At 37.1% G+C, this 13,077-nt stretch overlaps 1 protein-coding gene and 1 non-coding gene across 9 annotated transcripts in view; both read right to left on the reverse strand.

Moving 5' to 3' along the window:
* The window catches only part of MCTP2 (multiple C2 and transmembrane domain containing 2), a 309,598-nt gene that overhangs the window by 73,705 nt on the left and 222,816 nt on the right, over positions 1–13,077 (reverse strand). The gene's annotated exons all lie outside the window — the stretch shown is intronic.
* LOC111819825 (U6 spliceosomal RNA) lies at positions 5,046–5,151 on the reverse strand. The gene has a single exon (XR_002823402.1). It is a non-coding gene; the product is annotated as a U6 spliceosomal RNA (small nuclear RNA).

Raw genomic sequence — 13,077 nt, forward strand, 5'->3', positions numbered from 1 at the left:
AGATCATGAGTTCTTCAAAGTGGAAGTGGCTGAGCCAGGATGGTGGCTCAGGTACACTAATTCATGGACAAGTCCTTGCTTCCATTTTTGTTCTTTGTGGATGCATTCTTTTAACTCCCAGAGCCCGCTTTTATTCAGTGGTGTGGTCTGCATGCCTACCAATCTAAGTATAGTACTGGGAGCTTGACAGACGTAAGGAATCTTGGCCTCCTCCCAGACTTACTGAACCAGAATCTGCATTTTAACAAATACACCAGCTGATTCAATTATATCTTAACATTTGAGAAACTCTGCTCTGCATTATTCTCTAGATGCAAATATAACATCTGGCCATCTTGGCCTTGGCTCTCCCCAGCAGCCATCCCTCCTAAAGGTCACAAACTGTTGTCAACTGAGACCCCTACCTCATACCTGTGCAAAATCCTTTCTAGTCACAGAAGTAAAATAATAATTCTGTGGTCTAATACGTTTGTAGACACCAAACTTTTTTAAATATTATTTTATTGTGTTTTTGGTGAAAGTTTACAGAGCACACCAAAATTTTAAAAATGCTGCCAAGTCCTACTACTTACCACTATGTTTCCAAACTTCTCTGAGAATGGGATACAATCTGTTTTCCTGTTTCCTGTGTTAACTTGTGTAACATTGTCATGTTATGTCAGTTTCAGAAATGTTGGTCACCACCAAGGGTTACAAATGCAAATGCCCACAGTGCTTAAGGAGGTAGTAGAGAAGTACAGAAAGCCCAGGTGAGAGACCCCAGGGAATGGTGGGAGTCATGGGGTGCTCAGATTGCATTTCTTTCCCCATGGGGTCCACTCCTCACTCATCTTTATACAATGTTGTCATGCAAAAATTAGGTCTGACATTACCCAGTCTTCTGATTTTTCAAAAGTTTATTATAAGGACGAATTATGGATATGTACAACTTGGAGGGACCCCAAGGGCATCATGCTGAGTAAAAAAATAATTCAAAGATTAAATACTGTATAAGTCCTTTTTTTATAATTTTATTGTGCGTTTGGTAAAAGTTCTCAGCTCAAGTTAGCTTCTCATTCAAAAATTTATACACATACTGTTTTGTGACATTGGTGCAATCCCTGCAATATGTCAGCACTCTCCCCCTTTCCACCCTGTGTTCCCCATGTCCTTTTGTCTAATTTTCCTGTCCCTTTCTGCCTTTTCATCTTGCTTTTGGGAAGGAGTTGCCCATTTGGTGTTGTATATTTGATTGAACTAAGAAACATGTTCCACTCGTGTGTTACTGATTGTTTTATAGGCCTGTCTAATCTTTGTCTTAAAAGTGGGCTTCTGGAGTGGCTTCAGTTCCCAGTTACCAGGGTGTCCAAGGGTCACAGTCTCAAGGGTTCCTCCAGTCTCCATCAGACCAGTAAGTTTGGTCTTTTTTTGTGAATTTGAATTTTGTTGTATACTGTTCTCCCATTCTGTCTGGGACTCTCTAATGTGTTCCCTATCAGAGAGATCAGTGGTGGTAGCTGGGCACCATCTAGTGCTTCTCTGCTCAGGCTGGTGGAGGCTGTTGCTCATGTGGTCCTTTAGTCCTGTGGACTAATATTTTCCTTTCGTCTTTAGTTTTCTTCATTCTCCTTTGCCCCGGATGGGATGGGACCAATAGATGTACCTTAGATGGCTGCTTGCAAGCTTTTAAGACCCCAGACACTACTCACCAAAGAAGGATGTAGAACATTGTCTTATGAACTATCTTATGCCAATTGAACTAAATGTCCCCTGAGACTATGATCCCCAGCCCTCAGTCCCAGCAACTCAGTTCCTCAAGGTGTTTGGATGTGTCTAGGAAACTTCTATGACTTTGCCTTGGTCAAGCTGTGCTGACTTCCCCTATATTGTGTGTTGTCTTTCCCTTCACTAAAGTTGACACTTGTCTACTATCTAGTTAGTAATTTGCCCTCTCCATCCTTCCCCACCCTCATAACCATAAAGAATTTTATTTTCTGTGTGTAAACCTTTTCTTGAGTTTTTATAATAGTGGTCTCATATACTATTTATCCTTTTGTAATTGACTTATTTCACTCAGCATAATGCCCTCCAGATTCATCCATGTTGTGAGATGTTTTGTGGATTCATCATTCTTCTCTATCATTGCATAGTATTCTGTTGTGGGTATGTACCATAATTTGTTTATCCATTCATCTGTTGATGGGCACTTAGGTTTTTTTCCATCTTTTTGCTACTGTGAATAGTGCTGCAGTGAACATGGGTGTGCATGTGTCTATTTGTCTGATGGCTCTTATTTCTCCAGGATATATTCCAAGGAGTGGGATTGCTGGATCTTATGGTATTTCTATTTCTAGCTTTTTAAGAAGGTACCATATCATTTTCCATAGTGGTTGTATACCGTTTTACATTCCCACCAGCAACATATAATAGTTCCAATCTCCCCACAACCTCTCCAACATTTATTATTTTCTGTTTTTATGATTAGTGCCAGTATTGTCAGGGTGGGACAGTATCTCATTGTGGTTTTTGACTTGCATTTCTCTTATGACTAATGGTCGTGAGCATTTCTTCATGTGTCTGCTGGTCACCTGAATAACTTCTTTGGTGAAATATCTGTTCATATACTTTGCCCATTTTTTAATTGGATTATTTATATTTTTGTTGTTGAGGTGTTGAAGTATTTTGTAGATTTTAGAGATTAGACCTTTGTCGGATATGTCATAGCCAAACATTTTTTCCCAGTCTGTAGGGTCTCTTTCTACTGTTTTGGTGAAGTCCTTTGATGAGTATTGTGTTTAATTTTTAGGAGCAACCAGTTATCTAGTTTCTCTTCTGGTATTTGTGTATTATTAGTTATGGTTTGGATTCTATTAATGCCATGTATTAGGGCCCCTACCATTGTTCCTATTTTCTCTTCTATAATCTTTATTGTTCTAGGTTTTATATTTAGGTCTTCGATCAATTTTGAGTTAGTTTTTGTATATGGTGTGAAGTATGGCTCCTGTTTTCATTTTTTTACAGATGGACATCCAGTTATGCCACCACCATTTGTTAAAGAGACTATCTTTTCCACATTTAATGGGCTTTGGTCCTTTGTCAAATATCAGCTACCCGTAGATGGATGGATTTATGTCTGGGGTCTCAATTCTGTTCCATTGGTCTATGTGTCTGTTGTTGTACCAATACCAAGCTGTTTTGACTACTGTGGCTGTATACTAGGTTCTACGATCAGGTAATATTAGGCCTCCCACTTTGTTCTTCCTCTTCAATAATGCTTTACTTATCCAGGGCCTCTTCTCTTTCCATATAAAGTTGGTGATTAGATTTTTCATCTCGTTAAAGAATGCTGTTGGAATCTGGATCAGGATTGCATTGTATCTGCAGATTGCTTTGGGTAGTACTGACATTTTCACAATGCTGAGTCTTCCTATCCATGAGCATGGTATGTTTTTCCATTTATGTACATCTCTTTTGGTTTCATGCAGTACTGTTTTGTAGTTTGCTTTGTATAGGTCTTTTATGTCCCTGGTTAGATTTATTCCTAAATATTTTATCTTCTTGGGGACTATTGTAAATGGCATTGTTTTCCTGATTTCCGTTTCAAAGTTCTCTTTATTGGTGAAGAATCCAACTGTTTCTGTACTTTAAGTTTGTATTCTGCTACTTTGCTGAAATCCTCTATTAGTTTCAGTAGATTTCTTGTGGATTCTTCAATGTTTTCTATATATTGGATCATATCATCTGTGAATAGGGTAGTTTTATCTCTTCCTTACCAATTTGGATACACTTTCTTTTTCTTGCCTTACTGCTCTAGCTAGAACTCCCAGCACGATGTTGAATAAGAGTGGTGATAAAAGGCATCTTTGTATGGTTTCCATTCTCAAGGAGAATGCTTTCAATCTCTCTCTATTGAGAATGATGTTGGCTGTTGGTTTTGTATAACTGCCCTTTACTATGTCAAGGAATTTCCCTCTTGTTCCTATTTTGCATAGAGTTTTTATCAGGAATGAGTACTGGACTTTGTCAAATGACTTTTCTGTGTCGATTGAGATGATCATGTGATTCTTTTCCTTTATCCATACGGCGGATTATGTTGATTGATTTATTAATGTTGAACTATCATTGCATAACTGGTATGAATCCCATTTGGTCATGATGCATTGTTTATTTGATATACTGTTGAAATCTAAGACTGGAGTTCTGTTGAGAATTTTTGCATCTCTGTTCATGAGGGATATTGGTCTGTAGTTTTCTTTTTTGTGGTATCTTTGACTGGCTTTGGTATTAGGGTTATGCTGGCTTCATAGAATGAATTCAGGAGTATTCTTTCCTTTTCCATGCTCTGAAATAGTTTGAGAAGTAGTGGTGTGAGCTCTTGTCTGAAAGTTTGGTAGAATTCTCCAGTGTAGCCATCTGGGCCAGGGCTTTTTTTTGCTGGGCGTTTTTTGAAAAATTACCTCTTCAGTCTCTTCTTTTGTTATGGGTCTGTTCAGTTTTTCTACCTGAGCTTGTGTTTGTTTAGGTATGTAGTGTGTTCCTAGAAATTTGTCCATCTCCTCTAGGTTTTCCAAATTGTTGAAGTACAATTGTTCGTAATATTCTGTTATGATCCTTTTTATTTCAGTTGATTACCCATCTCATTTCTTATTCAGATCATTTACTTCCTCTTCTGCTTTTGTTTTGTCAATTTGGCCAGTGGTTTGCCAATTTTGTTCATCCTTTTGAAGAACCAACTTCTGGTCTTGTTGATTCTTTCTATTGTTTTTCTGTTCTCTATTTCATTTATTTCTGCTGTAATCTTTATTATTTCCTTTCTTCTGGTGCCTGTGGGCTTCTTTTGCTGCTTTCTATTTGTTCGAGTTGTAGAGTTAATGTTTTGATTTTGTCCCTTTCTTCTTTTTTGATGTGTACGTTTATTGCTATAAATTGACCTGTAGGCACTGCTTTTACTGTGTCGCAAATGTTTCGGTAAGATGTGTTTTCATTCTCATTTTATTCTATCAATTTTTTTTTTTTTAATTCTATCCTTGATTTCTTCTATTATCCAGTAAGATAGTTTTCTTTAGGAAAAAAAAAAGAACCTTCCTAGATTTTGTGTCATCCTTGTGCAGGTATCTGTTAATCTTCTCTGTATTGTTCTAATTTTAATATATGTACTGCTGAAGCAAGCACTGCCCAGTAGTTTTTAGGCAAGGTGTTGTTCAGTTTCCATGTATTTGATTTTTTTTCCTTTAATATTCCTGTTATTGATTTCTACTTTTATGGAGTTGAGATAAAAGAAGATGATTTGTATTATTTCTATGTTTTGGATTTTGTTGAGGTTTGCTTTGTGGCCTAAATGTGCTCCATTTTGGAGAATGTTCCATATGTGTTAGGAAAAGAATGTATAATTTGACGACGTTGGGTGGAGTGTTCTGTTTATGTCTATGAGGTTGAGTTGCTTGATTGTGGCATTTAGATCTTCTGTATCTTTGTTGAGTTTCTTTCTAGATGTTCTGCCCTTCACCAAAAGTGGCATGTTGAAGTTTCCTACTTTTATTGTGGAACTATTTCTCTTTTCAATGCTGTTAGAGTTTGTTTTATGTATATGGCAGTCCTGTCACTGGATGAATATATATTATTTATTGTTATGTCCTCCTGATGTACTGACACTTTTAATCATTACATAGTGTCCTTCCTTATCCTTTATAGTGGATTTTCTGGTGGATTTTGAAGTCTATTTTATCAGAGATTATACTGTCACTCTTGCTCTTTTTTGCTTATTGTTTGCTTGATATATATTTTTTCGTCCTTTGAGTTTTAGCTTGTTTATGTCTTTGTGTCTAAGGTGTGTCTCTTGTAGACATCATATAGATGGATCATGCTTTTTTTAATCCATTCTGCCACTTTCTGTCTCTTCACTGGTGCCTTTAAGCCATTTACATTCAGTGTAATTATTGAAGGTATGAGTTTACTGCTGTCATTTTGTTGTTGTTGTTGTTTTAATGGTGTTGATAGTTTCTTTGTTCTGCTTAATTTTCTATGCTGAGTTATTTTTGTTTATAGATTTTCTTTTCATTTCTCTCCTTATTCTTGATTTTGTGTTTATTGAATCTTTATATTTTTCTTCTTTTTTTATTTTGATGGGTAGGTTTGTTAGCTTCCTTTGTGGTTAGCTTGAAATTTACCTTTATTTTCCTAAGTTTAAACCCGTCTTTTATTTCTTCATATTGCTTTGACTTCTCCTCCATATGGAAGTTCTATAATGACACCATTTATTCCCTCTGTTTTGAAGTTGTCATCATTTACATATTGACATCTATGGTTTCTTATTTTCAGTCTTTTAGCTTTGTTTTGGTTGGTATTTGGTTGATCTGTCCTGTGCCCTAATCTTGAATTGTTTTCTGATGTTGTTTGTTCTCCAACCAGAGGAATCCCTTTAACATTTCTTGTAATTCTGGTCTGGTTTTTACATATCCCCTTAATTTACTAATTTTGTATAATTCCTTTTATATAACATTCTGGAAGTGACACAATTATAGTGATGTAAAGCAGCTAAGTGGTTGCAGGGAGGGTGTGGATAATGGGGTTAACACAATGGACACAACAATCTTGAAGACGGGGCAGGACTGGGCAGCATTTCGTTCTGTTATACATAAGGTTGTCATGAGTCAGAGCTGATTCAATGCAAATAGCAATAACAACAACAACAGGAGTGGGTTTCTTTGTGATGATGGAACTGTTCTGTACCTTGATTATGGTGATGGCTACCCTATATGTAAAAAAAAAAAAAAGCTTCATAAAGCTATACAACAGCAACAAAAAAGAGTACACACAGAAAAACTAGTAAAACATGAATCAGGTATGTTCCTGAATTAGTAGAATTGTACCAACATCACTTTCTGGTTTTGACAATGTACTATGGTTATATAAGATATTATCATTGGGGGAAGCTGGGTGAAGGGTAAACGGGAACTCTTTGCACTATTCTTGCAACTTCTTGGGAGCCTTAACCTTTTTCAAAATAAAAAGCTTTAAAAAATATTCATGATGTGAACTCTTACAATTTTAAACACGGGGAACTAGTTATTTTTAAATAGTCTGTTTGCCTCTCCTCTTCCAAACACCCCCCGCCCCACCAATAAAAAACAGAATACAACACAGTGGACCAAATGTGGCCCACTGTTTGCCAGATTATTCAAATACACTTCTAATTCATATGCTACTCCTGATATCTTTCTGCACTCCCTCTCCATTCACATCAAAGTAATCACCCTAAGCTTAGCTCTAATCACACTCTTCCCCTGCTCAAAGTCGTTCTTTGCTTCCTAATGTCTACGGAATAGAGGTCAAAACTCTTACTTTGCTATTCAACAACCATCAACACATAATATAGCTTGAATTTACATGTACAGTTCTCTCTATCTCTCTGTCCACTCCTGTATTTCCTAAATCCCGGGCACATAAATTGTCATTCTTAAAAACTGCTTATGCTTTCCTCTGCAATGCCTTAATTCAAAGTGTTCCTCGGAATGTTCTTGTCTTCTTCTTCACTGGTTCTCCTGGCTGGAGGAAGCCCTTATTTTGTCTGGAATTTCATAAAAGATTATAATTGGTACTTCATATAGCACATATATTTTGCATGGTATCATGGTTATTTTTGTTTGTCTATTTTTTTCACCAGAATTATTTCCTCTTTGAAATCCTAAATCACATATCATTTATCTTAGTATTTCTCATAAATTTAAGATGGTGTCTTGTGTGCAGTAAATACCCAAACATTTGTTGAATTAAAGCTTTGTCAAAATGAGCATTTAAATAAAGGTCTAAGCAGATCCTATTTATTTCAGCACTCCATTACCCAACACTGTAGTTGGGTAATATCACCCACAAAGCAGCTCAGAGAGTACAGACAGGCAGGTATAAACTAAGCCCTAAGTCAAAATCCAAACTATGGCTTTGGATAATACAAATGTAAAGGTACAGAGCTTGAGATACTCCAGAAGGGAATGGATTCCAAGTGTCCTCCCCAGTGGGTCCCCAGTACAGACATTTGTAGATGGAAAGATGAGCATGGGGAAGTTCTGATAAGCTTTTTTTTTTCAATTCTATATTCTACATCAGTTTCAAGAAATTAAATATGATCAAATATATGGCAGGTTTTGAATCAACTAAAACTGCTGAATTCATTAATCAATTCAACCATTCATTCAATAAATATACTACTATATACTGGATAAAAGAAAAACAATAAGACATAGTTTCTATGTAGCTAATAGTAAAATCTAACACACACACACACACACACACACACACACACCCCTACACACCCCGCTAAATATGAGTTTGTAGTTGTCTGTAAAACTATCAGAGTACAACATTATATATGGCCCAGTGGTAGTCAGAAAATATTTCTTAAATGAACATATTAAATTGACTAAGAGTTTAATATTTAGTTTTTTGGGGAGTTTGAGTATTGTCATGGATTGAATTGTGTCCTCCCAAAATAACTGTCAACTTGGCTGGGTCATGATTCCCAGTATTGTATGATTGTGTACCATTTTATAATCTGATGTGATTTCCTTATGTGTTGTAAATGCAATCACTATGATCTAATAAGATGGATTAGTGGCAGTTATACTGATGAGGTATACAAGATTGGATACAGTCTTAAGCTAATCTCTTTTGAGATATAAAAGAGAGAAGCAAGCAGAGACACATGGGAACCTCATATCACCAAGAAATCAGTGCCAGGAACAAAGCTCGTCCTTTGGACCTGAGGTTACTAAGATGCTCCCAGACCAAGGGAAGACTGATGCATCACAAGGTCCTTCCTCAAGAACTGACAGCGAGAGAAAGCCTTCTCCTGGAACTGACGCCCTGAATCTGGACTTGTAACCTACTAGACTGTGAGAGAATAAATTTCTCTTTGCTGAAGCTATCCACTTGTGGTATTTCTGTTATGGCAGCACTAGATGACTAAGACAAGTACATAGAGCCAAACACTCTTAACTGTTTTGTTTTACTTTCAAAAGTTCTGAGACAATTACACTTTCCACCATTAAGCATTTGTTTACTGCGCTTAGAACATACTTACATTGACTGGATCTAAAATCCTGGCTCTGCTGTCTGCTAACTGATCTTGGAAACTTAACATGTTTTCATCTGTACAATGGGAATGGTAACATCTGCCTCAAGGACAGTTGAGAGGATTAAATGGAATGATGAACGTGAAGGGTTCAGCACCCACTAAGTGCTCAGTGAATGAGAGCTATCATCATCCATGTTATTATATATGGATGAATGATTGTATCTAAGTCAAAAGACTATGTTAATGACCACAAAGAAAATCACTTGGCAGATAAAGTTTGATGGTCTCTACTTCACTAATTATTGCTTTTGAAAAACACTTAGGAATTCATTGGTTCAATGATAAGATATTTACTCAGTTATTACTCTGTGTTAGTCACAATGCTAGACAGTGAAAATACCTAAATAAGACTAACAGTTTGGTTGCAGAAAGGAAGTACAAGCAAAAGACATGACAGTGGTTTAAAAAACACAGGGAAACTTCTTATCTTTGAGATGGTAAAATATCCAATGTGGCTGAATCGTATAGTGACAGTTGGAGATGGAGTTGGAGAAGTAAACTGGAACCAGCTTATGAAAAGACCTGTATGCCATGGTAGCAAAGAGAGGATATGATGACGCTAAATTAAATGGAATGTCATTTATGAATTTTTAATCAGATAAATGATAGAATCAGATTTTTAACTAGATAATTCTATCAGTAAGGTGTCTTTAATTATGAGGATGGGGTAAAGAAATGGGAAACTGGATAAGATTTAGGGAGAAACTATAATAGCAGGGAGAAAGGGGAAGATCACTTTTGGCTGGGATGCTAAGGGATGTTTTACAGGATTTTGTTGGTTTTTGAAACATGGCTAGGATTATAATGGACTGTGTGGAGTCATGTAAGGAAACACCATGGCTTTCTTGTCCAGATACACTCATCACTCACCAGCAATCATTTCTGATTCCTGGGCAACACTCCAAGTCATTTCCTGTTCCCCTAACCCAATTGGTTGACCTCTGGAACTAGTCCATCCATTCCCCCCCCGACACTGGGGTTCTCTTACCCATGATCTACTGTGTGGACAGGCGCACAGCTTTCCCCTGGACCTCCTGCCCTCTCCACATATGTTAGCAGCCATGGAAAACGCAGACTAGGCAAATCAAATACCAAAAACCTTTCAAGCTTCTGATAACATGTGCCTTCTGTATATTTCCAATTGAAGTCCTCCCAGCCACTTTCAGGTTAAAATGTCCACTGTACACAATTTCTTCCCTCCTCCCAAATCTATGCCTGTCACCAAATTACTTCCTAAGCGAAAAACCAGAGCTTGCTTCAGAAATCCTTACCCATCACAACGCAATGTGGATGGGAGGTAGTAATGAAAGTCCTAGTTGTGGTAGACAGAATAATAGATCCCCAAAAATGTCCATAACCTACCCTCCAAAACTTGTAAATATACTGTGTTGCATGGCAGAGAAGAATTAAGGTGATATATGGAATTAAGGTTGCTAATCAGTTTATCTTAAGAGAGGGAGATTGTCCTAGATTATCTGGGTAGGTCCAATGTAATCATAAAGGTCATAAAAAATAGAAGGGAGAAGCAGAAGAAGTATCACAAAAAGGTGCGAGGACATTAGCAAGGTCACATTGATACAATATGAAGACTCAACACACTACTACTGGACTTGAAGATGAATAAAGGGGGGCACAAGTCAAGGAATGTGGGTGGCTTCCAGAAGCTGGAAAAGGCAAGAGTATACATTTTACCCTAGAGGCTCCAGAAAGGAACGCTGTCCTTCTGACACCTTGATTTTAGCCCAATGAGACACACATCAGGCTTCTAACCTACAGAACTGTAAGATGTTAAATTTGTATTGTTTTCAGCCATAAGTTTGTGGTAATCTGATGCAGCAGCAGCAGAAAACTAATACAGTAGTATAATGTAAAAGGGGAGATCATGCCTAAGGAAATTATAAAAGGCTATCCAGGCTGACTCGTAAACCAGTTCTACAGCTTTGGAAGGGCACTAGTGGGTCTAGAAGGCAGATCATTCTTCCTGACACAATCCCCACCTAGGAAGAGGAATGGAAAAACAGACACCAATCATGGAAGAAAGACTTAGGTAAACCTCAACTTGAATCAGGCCCAGAATTGAAATGCCCTTTTTCCTCTCCTTGCCCTCATTTTTCTCCCCTATCCTCTAATAAAACCTCCACGTTTCCACCAACGCTGCTAAGTCATGCTCTGGTTGCCTAATACATAGAAACTTTACTGATTCAACATTCATTAAACATCTATTTTTTTGAGCTCTACATGCATTGGAATATACCATTTCTGGCAAATATTTAACTTTGTCTTTGCCTATTTCTACATGACATAAAATGACCTAGTCAGATCATTGGTAGTAGTGGTGGTAGAGAGGCTGTTGAACTAGATGACTTGTTGCTTAGAGACAAAACTCCACCAAATAGTTCTAGTTTTGTTGAGAATGACCCTAACTGGTAGTTTACTTCCAATGCCTATGCAGATAGACACCTGGCTTATGCATTTCTCACTTTTATTTTCCTCTATAATTGTCTAAGTAAACTATGCATATAATTTTCAAAGCCGGACAATGAAAAAGAAAGAAGAATTGATGTATTCAAACTGTGATGTTGGTAAAGAATACTGAATATACCATGGACTGCCAGAAGAATGAACAAATCAGTCTTAGAAGAAATACAACCAGGATGTTCCATAGAAGTGAGGCTGGCAAGACATTGGTTCACTTACTTGGGACAGATCATCAGGAAAGACCAATTGCTAGAAAGTGACATCATATTTGGTAAAGCAGAGGAGCAGCAGAAATGAGGCAAACCCTCAGTGAGACAGTATTTCTCATTAATCACATTTTGTTCTGTTTACATAAAGTCACCATGAGTTGGAGTCGATGTTACAGCAACTAACAAAAGCCACATCATTTTCAAACTACTAATTTCACAGTAACACTATGTTGATCATTTCTATAAAGAATATAGCTAACTTCATTCTGTCTTTAACAGAAGTAAGACAGGAATAGAAGGGAAATTCCTCAACATAGTAAAGGGCACTATACAAAACCAACAGCCAACATCATTTTCAATGGAAAGAGGCTGAAAACTTTCCCCCTGAGAATGAGAACACGGCAAGGATGTTCTTTATCACCACTCTTATTTAACATTGTGCTGGAAGTCTTAGCTAGAGCAATAAGGCAAGACAAAGAAATAAAGGGCATTGAATTAGTAAGGACAAAGTAAAACTATTCCTATTCATGGACCATTTGACACTATACATAGAGAAGCCTAAAGACTCCACCAGAAAACTACTAAAACTAATGGAAAGATTCAACAGAGTAGTAGGATACAAGATAAACATACAAAAATCAGTTGGATTCCTATACACCAATAAAGAGAACTATGAAAAGGAAATCAGGAAAGCAATGTCATTTATAATAGCCCCTAAAAAATTTTTAAAAACTTAGGAATAAATCTAACCAGGGATGTAAAAGACCTATACAAAGAAAATTAAAAAACACTACTGCAAGAAACCTAAAGAGACCTACATAAATGGAAAAACATACCATGCTCATGGATAGGTAGACTAAACATTGTGAAAATGTCAATTCTACCCAAAGCAATCTACAAATACAGTGCAATCCCGATCCAAATACCAACAGCATTCTTTAATGAAATGGAAAAACTAATCATTGACTTTATATGGAAAGAAAAGAGGCCCCGGATAAGTAAAGTATTACTGAAGAAGAAGAACAAAGTAGCAGGCCTCACACTACCTGACCTCAGAACCTACTATACAGCAATGATAGTCAAAACAGCCTGGTACTGGTACAACGACAGACACATTGACCAGTGGAAAAGAATTGAGAACTCAGATGTAAATCAATCTACCTATGGCCACCTGACCTTTGACATAGGCCCAAAGTCCATTAAATGGAGGAAAAGACAGTCTTTTTAATAAATGGTGCTGGCAAAATGGGGTTTCCATCTATAAAAAAACAAAAACTATAC

The sequence above is a fragment of the Trichechus manatus genome, unplaced genomic scaffold (assembly GCF_000243295.1).
Source record: "Trichechus manatus latirostris isolate Lorelei unplaced genomic scaffold, TriManLat1.0 scaffold00019, whole genome shotgun sequence".
NCBI classification, from domain to species: Eukaryota; Metazoa; Chordata; class Mammalia; order Sirenia; family Trichechidae; genus Trichechus; species Trichechus manatus.